Genomic DNA, 23,362 nt, shown 5'->3' on the forward strand with positions numbered 1-23,362 from the left:
AGTTTGCATGTTCTATGTGGATTTTCTCCGGTTACTCTGGTTTCCGCCCACATTCCAAAAACATGCATGGTAGGCTGATTGGACACTCTAAATTGCTCCTAGGTATGCATGTGAGTGTGACTGGTTGTCTGTGTCCTTGTGCCCTGTGCTGACCACCAATTTAGGATGCCCCCTGCCCTGTGGCTGGGATAAGCTTCAGCACCCCCGTGAGCCTAGTGAGGATAAAGCGGTTCAGGAAATGAATGAATGTATCCATACATGTGACCCATCAATGCAAATTTCAAAATGCAATACAGCTGTGATTGACTTTGGGCAGCAAGCAGAGTACACTCTGGTCTGACAAACCACAGAAACAAACAACCATTCATATCTATGATTCAGTTATTCTCTAAATCACCTAAAATGCATGTTCTTTTTAAACGAGAGGAAGCCTGAGTGCCAGCAGAAAACCCGCACAAGGATGGGGGAAAACGTGCAAATGCCACTCAGAGCTGCCCTAAACCAATTTCAATGAAGAAGCCCATATGTCCTCTCCTGTCGCACACTAAAAACTGTTTCTCTGTAGTCATTCTCCAAAGAAAGACTCTTCCATCACAGTGCCAGTCAGAAAAGCATGATGAATCATTCCACACTACATATTTCCACTCCTCCAGAGACCAAGTAGCTGATTCATTTTTATTTATTTTAACTACACCATCCAACCAACCATAGGCTACGCATAGCGTTGCCATGAAGTTTGAAGCACTGTGTTGTTAAGAGTGCAAGAAGAGTTGTGTAGACTGCTATAGCACTCTGTGACCTTGCAGTGATCTGCCTATTTTGTGCCTCAATTCCTATGGCTGCTTAAAATTTCCCCTTACAATAGCACAAACCACATTACATGCAAATTTAGTATGTCATCGTCATCATCCATCATCATCCAACCATCATCACCCATCCATCATGATCCATCCATCATCATCATCCATCATCATCCAACCATCATCACCCATCCATCATGATCCATCCATCATCGTCATCATCATCCATCCATCATCCATCCATCTTCCATCCATCCATCATCCATCCATCTTCCATCCATCCATCCATCCATCATCCATCCATCATCCATCCATCATCCATCCATCATCCATCCATCATCCATCCATCATCCATCCATCATCCATCCATCCATCATCCATCCATCCATCCATCCATCCATCCATCCATCCATCCATCCATCATCCATCCATCATCCATCCATCATCCATCCATCATCCATCCATCATCCATCCATCATCCATCCATCATCCATCCATCATCCATCCATCATCCATCCATCATCCATCCATCATCCATCGTCGTCGGCATCATCGGCATCAATCATCATCATCATCATCATCATCATCATCATCATCATCATCATCATCATCATCATCATCCATCAATCATCAATCATCAATCATCAATCATCAATCATCAATCATCAATCATCAATCATCAATCATCAATCATCAATCATCAATCATCAATCATCAATCATCAATCATCAATCATCAATCATCAATCATCAATCATCAATCATCAATCATCAATCATCAATCATCAATCATCAATCATCAACCATCAACCATCAACCATCAATCATCAATCATCAATCATCAATCATCAATCATAAATCATCGTCATCATCATCATCCATACCACACTTTCTCGAAAGAGTTGCAAGGGGTTGCTGGACCCTAACCCAGCTGACTCCGGGTGAAAGGCAGGCCACACCCAAGACAGGACGCCAGTCTGCTGTAGGGCACACAGAGAGACAAACAACTATCCGCACTCACAGTCATAATTCTTTTTTGGGAGTCAGGCGAGTGAACCTCTCCACCACGAGGCAGCTTGCAAATTTAGTATATCTGCTCAAACGCCCATCCATATCAAAGAACCAAGACTCTATAGAACTAAAATAACTTCATTTTCATCTTACGTTTTTCAGCTGACGAAGTTTCTTTTATTGTCATCTTCAATAACAATGTGAAATGAAGTGTTTTCGATTTTATACGAGTGGGCTTTGCTTGAAAGCCCTCGTGTAAGCAGCGTGGCTCACAGCTTGTCTCAGCAGGCTACTTGTTAACAGGATAACGCCTGCACATCTGCAATGCTAACGCCTCCCATTAACTGTTATTACTGTAGAGAGAGCACTTCTGATCATAAGGCATGATCATTCTTCAAATTAATTAACATTACGCAGAGAATACACATGTAGGAATTGGAGAGGAATGATAACAATATGCATAAACAACATTTAGGTGGGCTGCAACGGGAACTGTAAATGATGTTACATGGACTATATTGATGAATACATTTAGTGTAATACTGTGAACACACCCAAAACCATGCATGTCTGTGCAATTATAGCACATTTACTGCATCAGCTGCTGGATAAATGTGTAGTGTGACAAACACTCCCAGGAGATTGAGCTGTACCTGGCTTTGAAATACACCAGAAATACCTTCACACATTGGGTCCAAAATGAATATTAAGCCACTGGGTCAACTAGATTCTGCTGAAATACAATATTGAAATTGCGTCAAGGCGAAGCATGACGCCACAGAAAGTTGCCGAATGCAAGTCAAGGTCATGTTTTTTATATGCAAATTGTGACTAGAATTGTACATTACAAGGCAAATTAGAGCATAATGCATGGTAATGAGAGAAATGAAATTGGGGTATAATTACCATTTTGATTGGTGGGAGATCAATAACATTAAAATGGCGCCGTTCAAGTGGCAGCCGGTGGCGGTAGCTACGTCCACTGTTGTTCGTTTTGTGTTTTTGCTGTTTTTCTGTCTTAATGATTTGATTTGGTGATACTTAATGATCCCATTTACTTTCCTTTGCTTTGTACTTTGTGCTTTTGCTTTGTTGTTCTGCAGCTTTTGCGACTGTACTGTCTAACTTGTAACTATGTGTTTTTTTTTCTGTATCTGCATTCTCCCTGGGCCTGTGTGGGTTTTTCTCTGGGTACTCTGGTTTCCTCCCACATTCCAAAAACATGCATATATATATATATATATATATATATATATATATATATATATATATATATATATATATATATATATATATATATATATATATATATGTATATATGTATATATATATATATATATATATATATATGTATATATATATATATATATATATATATATATCCATCATCCATCCATCATTATCCATCATCATCCATCCACTGATATATATATATATATATATATATATATATATATATATATATATATATATATATATAGATAGAGAGAGAGAGATATATATAGATATATAGATATATATCGATATATATATCAGTGGCGGGCCGTCAGGGCCTTCAAGGCCTTCTCTGCTGGCCTAAGAAATATCTGAATCATATTATATTTTGTCCATCAATACTTATTATTCCAAATGGTCTGTTAGCTTCCTTTCATTGCTTTCCCCCCTGGTTGCACTGCTTCCAGATGTGTGTTTTAATATTGAAGCATTTAACCAATCACATTTCAGCCATTATTTGTTGCCAGATCAGATCTGCCTCAAAGCCTTCACAATCAGTTCTTGCGGGCTCTGCTGCATTAAACTAGACTGTTGCTTTTAACCAATCAGATTTCGAGTTGGCAACCCCACAATGATTTTTCATAGGTGTTAGCATTTTGCTGGCTGGGACATGTCATTGCTTTCACAAACTATGATTGGCTAGTAGGCGGGCCAAAGCAGTACCCGAGGCAGCCGAGGTCGCAAACTTCACCCACAATGGCCGACAGAAGCAAAAACAAATGGATTCTGTTTGCTCACAAAGCTATTTTCCAGACGGACTTTTCCAGAAAAAAATGGACATCATTAAGAAATGGCGGTCAACTCCGAAGCTAGCAAGCCTGTTACAGCCGGGAAAATGGTGTGTGCAGCACTTTCAGCGCGCTAACTCAGCTCCACAAGCAAATAGTATATTGTTGTGTTGATTTAATGCTATTTTCAAAACGGACTATGCCGGAAATATGACAGGACAGGCTCAACTTTCATCATTAGCTTCGATGGCGATAGGAAAGAAGGAAGAAAGAAAGGAGGATGGATATTGTGTAAAAATGATTTTTGGTGAGTAAAATATGGCTATATTCCTAAATAATATTTCAATTGTGGGCTAAGTTCTGATATCTGAAAAGCTCCAGTGTTTGTATTTAATCACAAAATGCTGCTAGGAAGTGGATTTTACCCCAGTTTAATTTTTGGCGTTTCACCATTGACGTCCATCGCCGTCTTTTCCCGGGAAAAATCACCCCCTGGCCTGGTTTTAATGTCTAAAAAGTGTATATACATATATATATATATACACATATATATACACATATATATATATATATATATATATATATATATATATATATATATATATATATATATATATATATATATATATATATATATATATACACATGTATGGCTGTGTACATACAAAGTAATGGTCAAAGTCTAAATAGAATGATAATGTCTGCAAAACATTCGCAGAAGTGTTGTTGTTGTAAGTTTTCCCATTGGAAGGCTAGAACTTCGATTTGAAACAATGACCTCTCATTTTTTAAGTGGATGCGCCAGAATTAAATATGCAACATAAAAATCTTCTTTCCATGAGATGATTATAAAAATAGAGGTAGAACCTCACATAGCAGATGGTTTATTTCTAGCAAAGTAATCCACTAAAATAAAACTGTAACGTCTTCGAACCGGCCTGTTTGACCAATGACAACAATATGTAAACTGTTTCCTACACTCGCACAAGGACTTTTAGAAGCTTCCTCTGACCCTGGGGGCTTCATTTCACTCGGATTGCTTACTCCCCACACACTTCGACACTTGCTACAAAACTGCCAATTAAACCATCCCGAAGCCCAAGACAGTTTGCCTGTAAAAGCAAAGTGTTGGATCACCCAACTATCTGACATTTTGAGGTTTCTCACAAAAAATACTATCCCCATCTTTTGACTTAGTTGGATCGAAATCTATCATGGTCTGGAGCTTTCTTTTGACAGCCAAACACTTGTGCCCACATTAGCAAAGCACCGCTATCAGAAAACCATCTCTATTTTATGTTTTGGGAATTCATGCCATGCAAATATACTCAGTTATTTACATCAGTTCAGTAAGAAATGGAAATGTTCAGTGCTGCAAAGAAAGACGTTTATTTTATTGATGAAGCACAAAAAGAGATTATGCATATAAAAATTAGAGGTGACAAATCAATTCCTTCAGTTTGAGTTATTTTATATAACTTTAGTTCATAAATACAAGAAGATAAGTGATCTAATTTGAAAAACATTTCGACACATATTTTATATCTTATTTTACTTAGCAGCAGTAGCATTTCTTTTTAATTGCTTTTGTTAGCTCTGAGGTTAAATTGGCAATTCGGTGGCTTGACAGTGCTAATAGATATTGAACCACTGCCAAAATTACTGACAGTGTTTAAATATTGCAAAATATTTACAATGCCTAGATTAAACTGGCCATTACAGTTACCGTATTTTCTCGCATATAAGCCGTATTTGTAACTAAAAAAAATGATGACTGAATCAAGGGTACGGCTTGTATGCACACAATACTTACAGCGTTGCTATACTCTTTTTCACTAGTAGATGTCGGCAAATTAACATTTACTATTTGTTGGTTATTTTCTGTTTTGATGTAAGAAAACAACCATTACTGGATCAATTACTAACTTGCTTATGATAGTGACCCTCATTATGTGCTTTTGATTCATACGGTATCTCTGGAGTACCATGTGCAATGATTTTTATTAAGATTTTCCCTTCAAAGTAAAACATTTGTACTCCCTATTAAAACCATGGATATGGAGGTGAAAATTGTGAATCAGGGGGCGGTTTATACGCGAGAAATTGTAAAATTCAACGATTTTACGGCAATTTTAAAGGTGTGGCTTATTCGCGGGGCGGCTTATATGCGAGAAAATACGGTAATGCTGAAAACATGACCTGGAAAAAAAGCGTAATTTGTCATTTACTATATTACAGGGAACTTAAGATCATTAGAATGATCTGAGAAAGCCAAGATTGAATTTTACAAACAATGTAAAATTCATGGTCTTGCCTTGTGAATCTATTTTGAGTAGATCATCGTATGTCATGGGATTCACAGTATTACCTGTGATTGGCTTGCAACCAGTCCAGGGTGCACTACGCTCTGTCCAAAAGCCAGCTGTGATGGCTCTAGCTCATCCACAACCTAAATAAGGACAACAGGTTTTTAAGGTTTTCACCATGAACATTCACATCTTAAATCATATAATAGAGTGAAAGACTATTCAGGGGACCCAATGAAGAAGCACCTCAAGCTCCTACTGAAAATCTAGGCAAGTGCCAGGTTCCTCCCGGCAGTACAACTATGATGGAGCCCACTTGGCTGAGTACCATTCGTCTCTGAAAATGAAGACCAAGCCAGTGAGATGGCAGTCGCATGCCAGGGCACCGAGCCGTGCCTCTGACATCTTTGCCAGGTGGGACGAAGGCTGGGGGAGAGAGAAAGTGGAGTATTTGTCTGTATTTTACAAAACCACTGAGATCTTTAAAAAAATAGTCTTCACAGCCAGAAACATTTTGTGAACTAAACTCAGAAAAGATCCAACTTTCAGAAGAATTCCAGGCTTAACTCAATTTAGACTTCAAGCACAGGCAAGCATCCAATAGCGTGTTATAATTCGATCCCATTAGTCATTATGGTTGGCAGCTTGGCAATTATTAGCCCGACTTGTGGACAACGATTCATCGTGATTATTGGGGGAAGAAAGGTCAAAATAGGCCTAAAATAAAAGGGATTGACACAAACTTTGCAGTATGTTGACATCTGTGAGGAGTGATCGGTTAAGAGCAGCAGCCAATTAATGATCACAGACAAGTCTCTCTAGGAGATAATATGCTAATTCTTGAAAAGCTGAGCGTTTGATGGCTCAAGATGGTGTTATGGACTCAAATGTATACTCTCACCAGTCTATAACCCTTTTGACTTTACTCACACTCATTATGAATCTTGTTTGTATTCTACCTCAAATTACATTTTACGTATTCACACTTACATTTTAGTTTTTGTACTTAATTCTTGAATTTGCTTTTCAACACAGTGCTTCCTTGTTGTGCAAATTCAACAAAGTATCTTACGACTCACAGCGGGACGTTCCAGCTCTAGGTTTGATGCCAGATACCATGAGAAGGACCCTACCATTATTCTCAAGCCCCTGAGTGATAAGACAGTTTAATTGCCAAAACCAGTTAGCCTTGGAAAAATAAACTCCATATTTGGAAGTTACTTTTAAACTGAAACATGCACACTAATATTCAAATGAATGCCTATTTTTGCCTGCTGGAAAGAAGAGATATACTGGAGTCAGATATCAAATTGTGTGCTACTTTATTAAAGCCTTTGCTAATGTGCCTGAATGCACCCTGAGACTCTCAGTTTTCTTTGTTGTCTCCGTTTATCTTCAAATCCTCCAGAACAGAAAATGAATGCGTAGCATTGAGGGTACAAGGTCAGAGCCCAACGCTAACATTGGCCAAGGAGATTTACACTTGAGGGTGTGAGGGTTTTTATTTCCTTTTATTATACATTTGCTTGGAAGAAATATAAGCTTGCTATTAAAGAACGGTTTGTTCACCTTTAGTTATGCGCACACTATTATTATCATACTTGCTTACAATGCTTTGGTCTTGAAATCCTTGTTTAGTCTAAACAAAAGCAATCTCGACTCCCTGGCCTCTGAGTCATTGCATGCCGCCTTTTCACCTGCCCTGATTTTCCCGTCAGCCTCGGTCAATGAAATTTCAAGGTCAACAACTTGAGGATTTTTACAAGGAAACTAGTTTCACAATACATACACACATGCACACATAGCACATCTCTCATCCAAACCACCCCTTTCCACTTCTCGCCTTTCTCCACTACTCTTACGAATGCTTCTATAAATTATAATCTCATCCATCCACAGACCTCCACCAGCCAACTCCATCCCCTCTGCACAATGATAGTCAAAACCTGGCCTGCCTCCTTTGCTTTCCATTCTTTCTGCCATTATTCAATTATTATCATTCCTCATCCATCAGTAGTTTACCTTCTTGTTCAAAAACATTATTTGTCAGAGCAATTCATAAAAAAATACTGGTTAAGACAGCAACAATTTCAATGACCTCGGTTCTATTTCCAACCTAATGTCCATCTCAAAAATGATTGAAAAAACAGATGTCTCTCAACGCTACTTTTCCAAAACACAGACATAAGATCAAGCCTGGTAATGTACCAGTGTTACCTGGCAGGCTCTGCATGTAAACACAATTTGTTGGCTCAGCTGACATACATATTAACCGGAACTCTACTGGCTTGTGACCTAGTCACAACTCTGGTATTTTATCGACTTGCACTATGAGTCAATACAGCAGGAAATGTAAGGCTTCAGAGCCCAGAATTTAATGGCGTAGCAATCCTGTGCCTACACTGCATTTCCTCATTTTGACCATAAGACGAAATAACTTTGGTCAATCAGGAAACAATCACTTATTAACTAAATGAAGGAACAAAATAGATCCGACAACTATTGGCTGATCTTAGGGTTCACGAAGAGACTGTTAACTTTTGAATGGGATGACGCGAGACACTGTAGCTGAGCTTGTAATAAAAGTTATCCGGAAAGGCAGCTGGGCGATGAGTGGTTAGCGTGTCAGCCTCACAGTTCTGGGGTCCTGGGTTCAAATCCAGGTTGGTCCACCTGTGTGGAGTTTGCATGTTCTCTCTGGGCTTGTGTGGGTTTTCTCTGGGTAGTCTGGTTTCCTCCCACATTCCAAAAACATGCATGGTAGGCTGGTTGAACAATTTAAATTGCCCCTAGGTATGAGTCTGAGCGTTAATGGTCGTTTGTCTCCTTGTGTCTGAAAGTGGCTCGGGGCCCTCCTCCACATTATCTACCTGATCTTCCTTGCTGTGGAATAAACATATTTTGTTCATAGTAATAAACCTTTTAAAACATGTCATTTAGGAAACACTGATGAAATTGTAATTTGTTTAAAATTACATCCTTCAGATGTCTTCCAGCACAAATGCATTCCTAAAATCTGCTATTGAGATTCCTCATTGATTGCTGCTACATTTCACTGTGACACAAGGAGAAAACACAGTAATCTAAACCTCAAATGTGACAGGGTTACTAAAATAGCAGAGTATTTACTTGCTCAAGGTCACTGTGTTGTCACTTGCTCATGTCTGCCAATATGCTTTAAAAAATTCCCAACTTTTGGGTCATCCTGTATTTTCTCTCTGTTCATCAGATCAGACCAAGGTCCAATTCTCTTGTGCACCCAACATTTCATTTCCACCCTTGTCCATCATCTCCTGCTTATCAGATAAGGTAAGCTATTGTGTTTGTATCACAAATAGATTCAGCCTTTTCTTGACTTTATCAAAGGTTAAGCTTTATCTCATGTGTACACAGAACTTTTTACAAGCCTTGCCTCTGCGATTTATTTATTTTTCCTAAATCTGCTGATTGTTTCCTGACTGTCGCCACCTCACTTTTAGAGTCAACCAGAGGTTTCTTTTTCCATTTCAATGACATTACAAATTGTTGCACTTATTGCAATGGTGGAACAGCTTGTTACATCATTGACTTCATACTTCATACATTAAACAAAACAGAATTCTGAAATTAAGCTGAGATAAGTAAAAAGACACGCATAAACCTCTCAGTAACCTTTCAACATTCATTCATCATCGTCTGCGCATTTTAGCCTCACAAGGGTCGTGGGGGTGCCACCCACTTTAACCTGCTTCCCTCTGGCAGGCGCTATAGGGCCATAACAGCCAAGACAAACAGACTCGAGGACAGTTTCTTCAGAAGAGCCCTCACCATACTAAACTCGAGTTCTGCACTCAGGACCTAATCAAGACTTATTGTTACCCACTCTGGTCACTTTGTACCACTTATCCATGTTGTACCCCTTATCTATGTTGACTTCTACTTATTTACTTATTATTTATTCATCATTGCTATATATTGATTGTGTTTGTTTGTTTTTGTTGAGTCCATAGACTCGGCGAGTGGTGCGGTCTCAACAACCTGGCGCTGAACGTCTCCAAAACCATGGAACTCATCTTGGACTAACATGTTTATTTCCCAATCTGATGACAAAAGTGTGTGTCTTCCCCAATTTCTACACTCTTTTACTACATAGTCAGCATTGGGCCTTAAAACATCTGAGAAGGGCTGAATGAAATACTGTTTTAGCCCCCTGTTGCCATTTATTGCCTAATGCCACCAAAGACTTTTTAAATTCCACATTACACATTGCTGTGTATGAGATAAAAAGTCGAATGGTCCAGTAATTATTTCTAAGCTATTGCATTTTTTTGTACATCATTTTTTTCCATTAATGTTTAAAAGGACATGAAAGGCCCAAGGCTTATCATCACTGCCATAAGGTTGAATCGGTGCTATTTACCAAGTCAATTTTAAATGGAAAATAGATCAAAAGCATTCAATAAACTTTAATGAAATTTAGAAGTCTGAAACCATAAAAAGTTCGTTCATGACACAATACCATCACCGACTGCTGTCCCAGTATGAATAATAAAGCAAGTAACTGTTAAATGCCACGTGAAAAAAGTTGGTTGGGCCAATGTTGTTGTTTTCAGTGAAGTGAAATTAGATACAAATATTAGATTTTAGAGTGTTCAACCAGCCTACCATGCATGTTTTGGGGATGTGGGAGGAAACTGGATTACCTGAAGAAAACCAAGAAAACCTCGAGTAGGACCTGAAAAGTCCACACAGGAAGGTTTTAACCTGGTATTGAACCCTCAATCTCAGAATTGTGAGGCTAATGAGGTAACCACTTGGTCACTGAGCCACTGCCTTCTAAATATTTCTTATTAAAAGATAAAAACAATGAAAAAAAGACTTTAGAATTAAAACTTTGATAAATGGAAATATTATTGTCAATTGATAATATTACTGCCTAATCTTTCCAACACCATCCAGTTTATCTGTCCCTCTATTCAGGTAGTGTAATAGCTACCTATTTCTAAGCAATCCATTCCCACTTCTTACTAATCAGTATCAAAGCACATCAAATATACAATTTTGAGAATATGGAGAAGATTCTCTATCAAAATAAGGCATCCTCGCTGGGTTGTCCCTTGTGTTTTAATTTTACATGCAATCCAAGCAGTGAAATATACTGCATGGCGATGAGACCCGTGATGTTTTGTAAATTGAGAGTAGAAGAAAATGCAGTAAACTAAACCTCAATTGCTACTATTTTGAGCAAAAATGGAAAAACAGAGCAGTTACATGTCACCTTGTTTTCTAAGACTGGGTACCCAAGGACTGACTTTTGATTGCTCTGCAGGCAAAACCACTTTGCTGCAAGGCCATCTGGAGCCAGATACTACACATGACAAATGAAATAAACCAGATCCCTCTCCAATGCTCTTAGAACACATGAGTTACAGCAACTACACACAGACACTGACCCTTAGTAGTATGTATATTTACAATTCATATATATATATATATATATATATATATATATATATATATATATATATATATATATATATATATATATATATATATATATATATATATATATACATATACTGCAAATGTTGAGGAAAAAAAGAAACAAAAAAACTCTCTCACATCTGCATATAGTGAGTCCAAACAAGGCAAAGAGCCAAATTGGGTCAATCACTCACCTAGACCGTTAGGCTGACTGATGAGGTACAGCAGCCATAACCTTCTCAGCCCCCCTCCCCAAAAAAGAAAAAAAACAACAACAACACACAGTGACATGTTTACACAGTTAGAGAGCATTAACTTGATACAGTTGCACAACATGTGACCTTGGCTGAGGGGGTGGGGCGCCCTATAGTACATTCCAGTGGCCCATTATACAGAAGCCATTCATTCATTTTCTAGTCCTTTTAGTCCAGGAGTGGCAAACACGCGGCTCTCGAGCCTCATGCGGCTCCTGGCGGGCGAAATGAATGCGGCTCTTTGCTTTTGATATTTTGTATATACTGTGATTCCCTTATTTCAAGTTGCTCTTGTTTTTATTCTCGCTTCAAACACACTCAAATTTTCCAGGGCCCATTTTAAAAGTAATTTGGCAGATTTAATTTTTTATGCTGTTTATGACATAAGGTGTGGCTCTTTGACTCTCACAGTTTAAAATTTTGGCTCTTTGTGTCTAACTTGTTCACCACCCCTGCTTTTACCCTCACGAAGGGTGCTGGAGTCAAACTACGGGCACTAGGAAGGGGACACCCTGAATTGGTGGACAGCTAATCATAGGACAAAGGAGACGGACAACCCCTCACACTTAAACTCCTGCAGAGGGACAACCAGCCTACCAGGTTTTTGAGACGTGGGAAGAAACCGGAGTCCCCCCCCCCCCCCCCCGAGAAACCCACACAAACCAGGAACCCAACCCGGGGAGAATCAACTCTCGATCTCAGAACTGTGAGGCCGAGACGCTAACCACTCACTCGTACAACGGGCCACCCTGTATAGAAGCTTGAAATGGAGCATTCGACAATTGCATTCCAACCTGAGAGATTGGACTCAAGAGCTCGGCAAAAACAAAGACTTAAGCAAATGTCCTTCATTATTGTTTTATACCGCATACAATTAATTCATTCATCTCCTGTACCGATTCTATCCCAGCTGACATTGGGTGAAGAGAAGACTACCGCCTAGACTGATCGCCAGTCAGCTGTAGGGCACACAAAGAGACAGACAACTATTCACATTCACAATCATAGCGCCACCAGCAGGAATCGAGCACACGCTGAAGTCAGGTGAGTGAACCCAAACACCACCGTGTACAATTCATTAGTACTATATGCAGTTTCCCTGCATGCCTCAAATGGCACAGGCCACTTAATGAGAGGCATGCTATATTTCAGGACTGACTGCAGTATTTATGGCAAATTTGTCAAAATGACTTCCTTTCCCAGGTCTATGCTTCTGGCCTTTACTTTTTCATGAACCTCTATTTGGTGAGGCCTTGGCGACAGCTCACCTAAATCTGTCTTAAATTACCCCGTAGGACTGACTGGGAGCCACTCAGCCTCCATTTTCCCTTCTACTTTGCAACCCTCGCCCCTCCAAAATGGACAATATTTGGGAAAGAGGGTGAAGTGAAGCTATAGCTTCAAATGGAAGGCAGCTGCAGGGCTCTCTATCCCTGCTTTAGTCTTAAGAAGTGCCTCTTTAGAGATCATCACAGTCTTTTCATTGATGGGAAGAAGCTAGGAGCACTGATCCAATAATCTTCCCGTCATATGGATTCCCTAAGTTTTTAAATCATTGATATGACTGACACTTTCACATAAAAGTTATGGTTGGCATAAAACATGGTGGCGTCTGCATCAAAGAGATAAGACTATCAAGGTCAAGCAGGTTAAAACTGTTCTTCTGTTGTTGCCTGTTTTGTTTAAAGCTTTAAAAGGTTAAGTGACTAACTTTTGTAATTAAAAAAACAAACAAACATAAAACATAAAGAATTGGCATCCACTTACATGGACATCACATTTCAGGTCAAGTCGGACTCGACATTGAGTGACCTTTAATATATAAACGTGGCCTATATAATCAAAAATGCAATGTCAACCCATGTGGATGTTATGTCTTTACTGTTTTTCAAACTTTTAATCAATATTTTTTTAAATATTTTATTAATGAATAAAGTATAAGTGACTAAAATAGTCAAAACTATTCATTCATTCATTTTGTGAACTGCTTTATCCTCACTAGGGTGGGGCGGAGGTTCGGTCCTGGATTTTGTCCCAGCTGACTTCAGCCCAGAGGCAGGGGACACCCTGAATCGGTGGCCAGCTGATCGCAGGCAGGGCGTGAGGGGACAGACAACCATTAGGGCAATTTAGAGTGTCTAATCAGCCTACCATGCATGTTTTTGGAATGTGGGAGGAAACCAGAGTACCCAGAGAAAAACCCCACAGGCCCAGGGAGAACATGCAAACTCCACACAGTTTGACCGACTTGGATTTGAACCCAGGACCCCAGAGCTGTGAGGGCGACGCGCTAACCACTCGATCCACCAGGCCACCGCCAAAACTAAATTCATAATATTAATAGAAGAAAAACTAAAATAAGACTGTTTATGGGGCCCCGATAACACAAGTTGTTTTTATTTTATAGTATTGAACTAAGGCGGCACGGCGTATGAGTGGTTAGCACATCCGCCTCACAGCTCTGGGGTCCTGGGTTTAAATCCAGGTTGGTCCACCTGTGTGGAGTTTGGTTGCTCTAACCGGCCCCACGTGGGTTTCCTTTGGGTACTCCGCTTTCCTCCCACATTCCAAAAAAAATGCATGATAGGCTGATTGGGCACTCTAAATTGCCCCTAGGTATGAGCACCAAGCACTCAAGCACCACCGGCGAACCTAATGAGGATAAAGCGGTTCAGAAAATGAATCCATGACTAGTATTGAACCCATTGTCTTCCATTGACAATGATGGACATCCAGTTCATTTCAACTGGGATGACTGACTATATGCTTCAATCTTCCAGTACCACTTATGGGTCTAGCTGACCAATCATTTTAACTAAGAGGGCTGTAATTTGCTGCCGGCCTATCCCAGTCAAATAGTCGACACCCGGCACTGTCAATGGCAGCCAATGAGATGAATGAGCACCCTATAAAGGGTTAATGTTGTGAATCCCAAAACTATCAGTTAGCTCGTGATTGCACGCAAACATCATCAATCACACACCTGAATGCATTTATACTCCTGAGTTATGACAGCACTTTTCTCCTTCCATTCCAGCATATTTTTCTGCTCCCATACACCTCCCTGCTGTTATAATGACTGCCACCTGCGGAGCGTCACAGGATGCTGATACGTTCCCAACGACTTACTTACTGGCAAAGGCCGAAGATTTTGCGTGATAGACAGGAAATGATGAAGAGGAATTCTTAGTGAGCCATGGAAAAATCTGGAAGTATAGTAATTTATTGGACTTGCTACAATTCGGCTGACAGAAGTGTAGAAGTCTGACATTGAAGCTTTTGGGTCTTCTCAAGTATGGAGAGAAGACAAACGAAAAACAAAAGGCCGTCGCGAGTAAAACGTCTTTCATTGTAAATCACAAGTAGCAGGAAAAGGTGAAGAGAAAAAAAGCTGATACTATCTTTACTCAAGTATACTCTTAAAGCTCTTTGGGAACATTCATTGCCATTAACAGTGTTTGATGACACAGGTTTCTCTCACAGTCTATAAATGATCCAGTTTCAGTACTAACTTTGATACTCTGTTCACGTCAACAGTGGTTAATGAGTTCACTTTGCATTTAAATACAAGGTGTCGTCTTGGTGGGTTGTTACGAAAACCTGCACTCACTCGGCCCTTTCTGGAATGAGTTTGAAACACATATGAACTAGGAGAACAAGTTTGGAAGAGTATTTCTTCTCATCTCATTTTCTGAACCGTTTCATCCTCACTATGGTCGCAGGGGGTGCTGGAGCCCATCCCAGCTGACTTCAGGCCGGAGACGGGGGACACCCCAAATTGGTGGCCAGCTAATCGCAATGCACAAGGAGACAAACAACCATTCATGCTCACATTCATACCTAGGGGGAATTTAGAGTGTCCAATCAGCCTACTATGCATGTCTTTGGAAAGTGGGAGGAAACCAGAGCACTCGGAGAAAACCCACGCAGGCCCAGGGAGAACATGCAAACTCCACAGAGGTGGACCGACCTGGATTTGAACCAAGGTCTTCCAATGTGAGGCCGACGCGCTAACCATTCAGCCGTCGGGCCGCCCTGTATATTTCTTATTAACCTATATTTTTCAAAAGGCCTGTGTGTAGACAACAATTGAAAAAAAAAATCCTATATTTAACCAAGCTGCAAAAATGAATTAAGACCCTACGGTAATTACAAGATACGTACAGTGCAAACTTTGTATACAATAATTATAAAGAATGAAGAAAAAAATGAAATTGATATTGCTATATTTTAAGTAATTTATGTAACTTTTTTTCCTCAGGTAACTTGTCATTTTCACTGTTCTGAAGTCATTTTAATGAGAATTCTATGTAATGACGTAAATTGTCAAGATCGTAGCCAAGACATTTCTGAGTAAAGTGAACTTGAATTGTTAAATTGTACGAATGTGAAATTTGAATTTTGGCAAACTGAGGCTAAAGCAACATTTTTGATGCGATCAAAAAAGTGCACTGACAAAAAAATAGTAACCTAAACTAAGTCAGTTTAGCTCAGTTGTCGCTGTGTTGCACTTACATTGTAAAAATCCAGCTTTGAATCTCATTTTGATTGATGATACATCTACTTCAATGTAATGCAATTTCATTAAATATATTGGGTTCAGAAAAAAGAATGCCCAGTTTACTTTATTTTTGAGTTCAATTTACTAGACACTACGCCATTACTTTTCAAATGTATAGTTCAATTTACTTTAGCATTCTGTAAATACAGTTTATAAAAAATTCATAGTTTCTCACGATAACATCAAAACTTGAATTTTTAAGTAAAATAGGTTGACTTCAAATTTCAAGTTTCAACCGTGAAGTTGCAGATAATCAACAAAAGCGTTCAACTGTAAAGCTTTCGGCCTGACAGATTGTACACAATTATGATTGTGAATTATACAAACCGATTCACATTGTTTAAAAAAAATGTGGACTAACAACCTCCAGCTTTGGATATGCTTGTAATCCCTTTTGCCCCTTTAGTGGTGGCCCTTCTCCCCTTATTTGTTATATGAGAGCAAGCATCTAAGCATGTAGAAAATCCACGTCATCTTCCCTACGGTTGGTTGCTATGCGGCGCACACACATACACAAGCACACACACACCCACGATGTCAGTGCTGTCGAAATACCTGCTAGGCTCAGATTACAAAGCCTTTGCCTTGCTCAGGATAATGCCCCCAGGGGAAGCTGCAATGGAAGGTAGTGAGCTTCCTCTCCCAACCTTTTCCCAATGTGGCCATAATGATCTGTGTGGTAATGGCAACTGCTGCAGAGAAAGAAGGTGAAACATGTTGCAGTGAGTACGTTGAGACACACAGGCGGAATGAGCATCCATCGTTGGATAGACAATAGAAAAACAAACTGAAATAGCGTAGTGAGTAAATAAATATTTACGGCATCCACGCATATTTTAATTTCCAGTTAAACTGATGTATTTAATGCAAACATCTAAAGCTCAAATCCTTTGTTCTGTTTGCTTTGAGAGGATCAAATTACATGGATAAGTGTGTGTGTGTGTGTGTGTTGGTGGGGGTGGGGGACTTTCCAGCTCTTACAGGAAGGAAGGTGACAGAGATGAGCAGACAACGTGACCCTTGTGGCTTTGCCTCGCCACACACCATCAGTCATTATCTCCTTCCTTGGATCCTGGTGACCAAATGACAGGAACACCACAAAATTGGGCTGGAGACACATTTAAGCATCAATGATCGAAAGTAACATCAATTTTGTTATTGTTATTTTTCCAGTGTTGCTAAGCAAAATGAACACACTGACTTGATTATGAAAATTAGGATACAAGAGCTGTATTGTGGCAGCCAAATCAACTTAACTCACTTGAAAAGAAGACAGATAATGAAATATTCTTAAAAAAAATATTTTTAGCCACAGCCAGTTAACCGTCAATCTAAAACATAAAATTATGATAGTCTGTTTTTCCAAAACCAGCGACTACAAACTATGCAAAATACCATTTATGGCCAGATCCTGTAATCAACGCCAAACAGAAACTAAATAGTGGAGCAACACTTGTAATCTCACAATGTCACAAATCATAAACTGATAATCTTTATTTTCAAAATATGACCAATACTATTATAGTTACCTGAATCAAATGAGAAATAATCTTCATGTCGGATTTCATTCCTGTATTGAACTGTCCTCACTGGCCAAGAGAAGCATACCAATTGATCCTGTAGCCTTGTAAGTTTATTTTATTGGGTTAGCAGCAAAACAACATATTTGTAGGAAGGATGATGTACTGGGGGTGACAATTTGGGTGTGTACATGCTGCGAGGACTGTTAAAGGTGCAGAAATCAAGATTTAACTTGTCATTGAGTAATTAAAAACAACTTCATTGGGGCCATATCATGGGTGTGTTCTAATGCGTTAGCACAAGAAGGGTAGGAGACTGAACTGGGAATCAAACCCTGGTCTGGCCCCATGACAGATGGAGATACAGTGAACTATACTAATGAGGAAATCACCTTAGAGAGAACTGGGACAAAAAGCAGTCAGTGCACAGGTGCACCAGGAACGAGGCCATAAGGCGAGGGGAAGGAGGCAGTAAGACGAAACTCGGCCAATGAGGACCTGCAGTTAGTGATTTCATTTATTCATTCATTCATCTTCCATACCGCCCATCCTCAAAAGGTTTGTAGGGTTTGCTGGAGCCTAACCGAGCTGTCTTCGGGCAAAATACAAACTACACCCTAGACTGGTCGCCAGTCAGTCGTAGGGCACATAGAGAGACAAACAACCATCCATATCACCAATAATACCACCAACAACGGGAATTAAACCTACACCTGCCTGCACCAAAGTCGGGCGAGTGAACCACTGCACCACGAGGCAGCTTGATTGATTTCAAGTTCCTGGAAATTCTAGGAATTGTATAAATTTATCAGTCGTGAGATAATAAACATTGAATGAGATGTATTTGGGGCTATATTCGTCATAGTCGTCCTTTAAGAAAGACCTTTTGTAGGAGAGTGATGTATGGGGGGTATATTTTGGGTGCGTACCACTGTGTCAACAATAAAAAGTGACATTACTTGAAGGTAGTGGACAGCTGTACGTCACTGTAAAATGGTACATTTAGTGTATAAAATGACCCTTCGTCAGTTAAGAAAGACCTTTTGTTGGAGGATTATAATTTGGGGGCCATATTTTGCGTGTGCACCACTACGTCAATAGTAGAAACTTCCAACATCAAGATATAACTTCCCATTCGGGAATCAAACCCCCAACATCCACGTGACAGGCAGAGATAGTATCCATTATACTAAAGAGTTGTGCAAATATAAGCGGATAGCTGGTGGAAGCCAGCACCTGGAAAATGTGGTCAATGAACTGGGTTTACTGAAAACAGGCCATAAAACGGGATTCGGTCAAGAGTGACCTGAACGTAATGGAAAACTGCACCTCACTAGAAAATGGTACATTTTGTGTAAAAGGTGACTATTTGTTGGTTAAGAAAGACATTTTGTGGGAGGATGACCTATTGGGGGCCGTAGTTTGAGTCTGTACCAATGTGTCAATAGTAGAAAGTTCCAGTCCTCAGTTAAGATACACATTTCAAAGGAGGAGGATGTATTGGCGGGTCATATAATGGGTATGTATCAGTGGTGTGCCGTCAATGCCTTCAAGGCCTTCTCTGCTGGCCTAAGAAATATCTGAATCACAGACTGATGTTAATTATATTTTGTCCATGAATACTTGTTAAATAATTCCAAATTGTCTGTTAGCTTCCTTTCATTGCTTTTCCCCCTGGTTGCACTGCTTCCAGATGTGTGTTTTCATATTGAAGCATTTAACCAATCACATTTCAGCCATTATTTGTTGCCAGGGTCAGAAATCTGCCTCAAGGCCTTCACAATCAGTTCTGCAGGCTCTGCTGCATTAAACAAGCGTCGATAAGACTGTTGCTTTAACCAATCAGATTTCGAGTTGGCAACACCACAATGCCTTCTCGCAGGCGTAGGAATACGTCATTGCCTTCTCGCAAGCGTAGGGATACGTAATCGCTTTCACCAACTATGATTGGCTAGTGATAGAGTGGACTAGCTAGAGCTACCAAACTGTATCTGGAGCGAGCTGCACAAGCAAATATATTGTTGTGGTGATTTAAAGCTATTTTCAAGATGGACTTTTCAAGAAAAAAAAGCTGGACATCATTAAGAAAGGTCAGACAACTCCAAAGCAAGCAAGCTTGTCACAACCGGGAACGAACATTTTCAGCACTAAATGCCAGAAATACGACAGGACAGGCTCGACTTTCAGCATTAGCTTTGGTGGCGATAGAAAAGAAGGAAGAAAGAAAGGAGGATGGATATTGTGTACAGTTAAAAAAGATTTTTGGTGAGTAAAATATGGCTATATTCCTGAATAATATTTCAATTGTATGAGGTTATTATTGATTATTTTTATGTGTCGCAGCTGTAGCTGCAGTAGAGGTTTTATAGCCATAAAATAGTTTTTGCTGACGGCGTCACTAGGAAATGCACGGACCGCCACTGGTATGTTTATACGACTGCGTCAACAGCAAAAGGTTAGAAAATTGAGATTTCAATCTTTGTTAGTGCTCATTGCCATATGATTTACTGCCAGACAATCTATCGTTGTTAAAGGCAGCTAATGAGTTGTCTAAACATTTCCTATGACAAAAAGCATGACGAGAAAAGCATGTAAGCAAAAAGAAACTTAATTGCGTTTCAGATTCCTGCAACGGGGCATGATCAAACTTTGCCTCTGGCGACATAAACAATTAACAAACAAATCAATCAAAGTGTGCCAATGTAAACATATACGACTATAATTTAGTGGTCAGAGATCTATTGTGTCCATATAATCAGGACAGAAAGGTCATTTGGACATCTGCCAGAGAGAAAACAGAAAATTGCTTGAAACACGTCGGGATGTTTGCAAGGGTTTGCAATGAACCGCGGGTTTGCAAAAAAAGATGTTTTCATAATCAAAGCCATGCAGAACACACACAAACACACACCATACATTGCTCTCCAGTGCATAGATGTAGTCATTCACAATCACTCAAAGCCCTTGGCCACCTCACGACTTTCAGTCCTCACAAACAAAGACATGTTTACAAGAAGGAAAGCAAGCTAAGAAAGAAAGTGTGCACTGAAAGAAGACTTGTGTTGACATGCTGTTCCCTCGACAGTCGCCATTTGCAGTAATTTGCACGCTGATGAACGAGGCTTTTACAGCACTGACGGTGCAGTAAAAGGCTGATCAGTGGGGAGGAGCTGATATGTGCAGCTTCCTGTGTGGTGCTTCACTGCTTTGGTTTTAATACCTGTTGAGTGGACAGAGATTTAGTGATCTTGAGTGCTGCAATCCCAGTTTAATGTTGGTGAGGTGCACCTCTGCTCACACACGCTAAACTCCCCTCAGGGCAACTGGCAATGGAACCGACAGAGATCTGGTCTACTGGGGAATCATTTTGTAGAATCAGTAGTGAAGGAAGCCAAGATAGGATAACAGAAGTAAACTTACACAACATACATTCATAATTTAAAGCCTCTCAGAGCATGTGGGGTTTATATTATCATTCCATGTCCAGTATAATCTAACATCAAATATTATTTGATTTAAGCAGCAAAGTAATCATTGAAAATGTAATATACATGAGAAATATTTGTTATAAGGTTAATAAAATATTGTTAATGCTTGGTTGGTTTCCTCCACTGTTCATCTATCCTATTCTGGCAATAGGTGGGATATAAATTAACTGCTCAGCAGAGCCTTTCACGGCACGTATAATCCATAAAATAATTATTGTCGAAAAAGCTATATATTTCCACAATTCTATTAAATGTGGAGGGAATATAGAGGCTAAGAGCCTACAAACACAGTAATCAATCTTGATTGACATTGATCGATTGTGGGATGAATTTGCAGTTTAGAGGTAATAAATATGACAAAGAGGTTATGGGACAAGTTGCAGTCCAGGGTCACAAAATCAGAATTATGTGATGACTTGAATGTGTAGAATGAGGCTTCAGTTTGAAGGCTGCAATAAAATCAATCTGTGTATATGGCAACGCACATGAAACACCATGTTGTGATATTCTTGTCCTTTCAGAAATGAGGCTGTTTTATTTCATTGTGAGACTTTTCAGGCTGCATATCAAGATGAAGTAACACTTATTGTCCTTAAAGGTAAAGCAGTTCTCAAGGGCAGCATGCTTCACTTCTTTTACAATCAAGACATTTTACATAGGTCTATATTCTGTCATTCATGCGCAAGTCTTGTCCAACTATGCACAATCTTTTAACACACCCACCTTGTGCAACTGGAATGTCTGTAAATAATGGAGGATGGCCTTTTCCCACCAAAAGACTGAAATGTCAATGAAGTCTTTTTGGAATTTACAGCCCACTTTAAAGACGAAAATCCCTTACTTAGCACACGTGTCATCATGGGACATGTGCAATGCTGACATGGGTCCTGCTTTTTCTAATGCACAACACTTTTGTTTGTTATTCAGAGTAAAATGAAACTAATAAATGTAATTTAACCAGAATACAATGTGGATGAAAGCTCATTAAAAATAAAGAACATAATAACAGGAGTGACCAGACTTTCTTGGGACAAAGGTCAGGTTAAGAGGCAAATAAAAAAAAAGGATGTAATGTAGGTTGATAAAAAAAATAAAGGATGTAATGTTTATCTCACAACTGTGTCATTATGAATACTATATTAATATTATACTTTATTCGAGTGATGATATAACAGGGTATGTCCATGTTGTAGGACTGCTCCACAAAGAGTGAACATGACAGTCCGAAAAGTGTCAAGCACGTTTTTCGACATACAACAGTACATCTGGCTGGCTCATAAAAGGAGTATAAAAAAACACCTCGCTTTTCTACAAACCTCAACTTGTGCTTTTATTGCAACAAGAAATCAAGCAAACGTATTATTCTAATTTTGGACTGAAATTTTTAAACGGATGACAGAAAATGACTTAATCAGTTTCTTTGTTCCATCAGCTATCCATTCTTTGACAGTGGGCGGTGGATTCTTTAGATCACGTGTCAAAGTGACAGCCCGGGGGCCAAATCTGGCCTGCTGCATCATTTTGTGTGGCCCGGGAAAGTAAATCATGAGTGCCGACTTTCTGTTTTAGGATCAAAATAAAATGAAGAGTATAGATGTATATTAAATTTCCTGATTTTCCCCCTTTTAAATCAATAATTGTAATTTTTTAATCATTTTTTTCTGTGTTTTTAGTTCAAAAATAATTTTGTAAAATCTAAAAATATATATAAAAAAAACCTAAAATAAACATTGTTTTAGATCTATAAAAAACTGAATATTCAGGGCTTTTAATCCAGTTCTTTTAATCCATTTATAAAAAAATCTAAATATTATATCTAAAATGGTCCGGCCCACATGAAATCGAGTTGACGTTAACGCGGCCCGCGAACCAACCCGAGTCTGACACCCTTGCTTTAGATGAATACTATATAAGAGCTGTCAGGAAATGTACTGACTAAGCATGATTATTTTATCAC

At 39.3% G+C, this 23,362-nt stretch overlaps 1 protein-coding gene across 2 annotated transcripts in view; it reads right to left on the reverse strand.

The window, feature by feature from the left end:
• Window positions 1-23,362, reverse strand: part of neo1a (neogenin 1a) — a 188,710-nt gene that overhangs the window by 146,851 nt on the left and 18,497 nt on the right. The gene's annotated exons all lie outside the window — the stretch shown is intronic.

Source organism: Stigmatopora argus, chromosome 2 (genome assembly GCF_051989625.1).
Source record: "Stigmatopora argus isolate UIUO_Sarg chromosome 2, RoL_Sarg_1.0, whole genome shotgun sequence".
In the NCBI taxonomy this organism is placed as follows: Eukaryota; Metazoa; Chordata; class Actinopteri; order Syngnathiformes; family Syngnathidae; genus Stigmatopora; species Stigmatopora argus.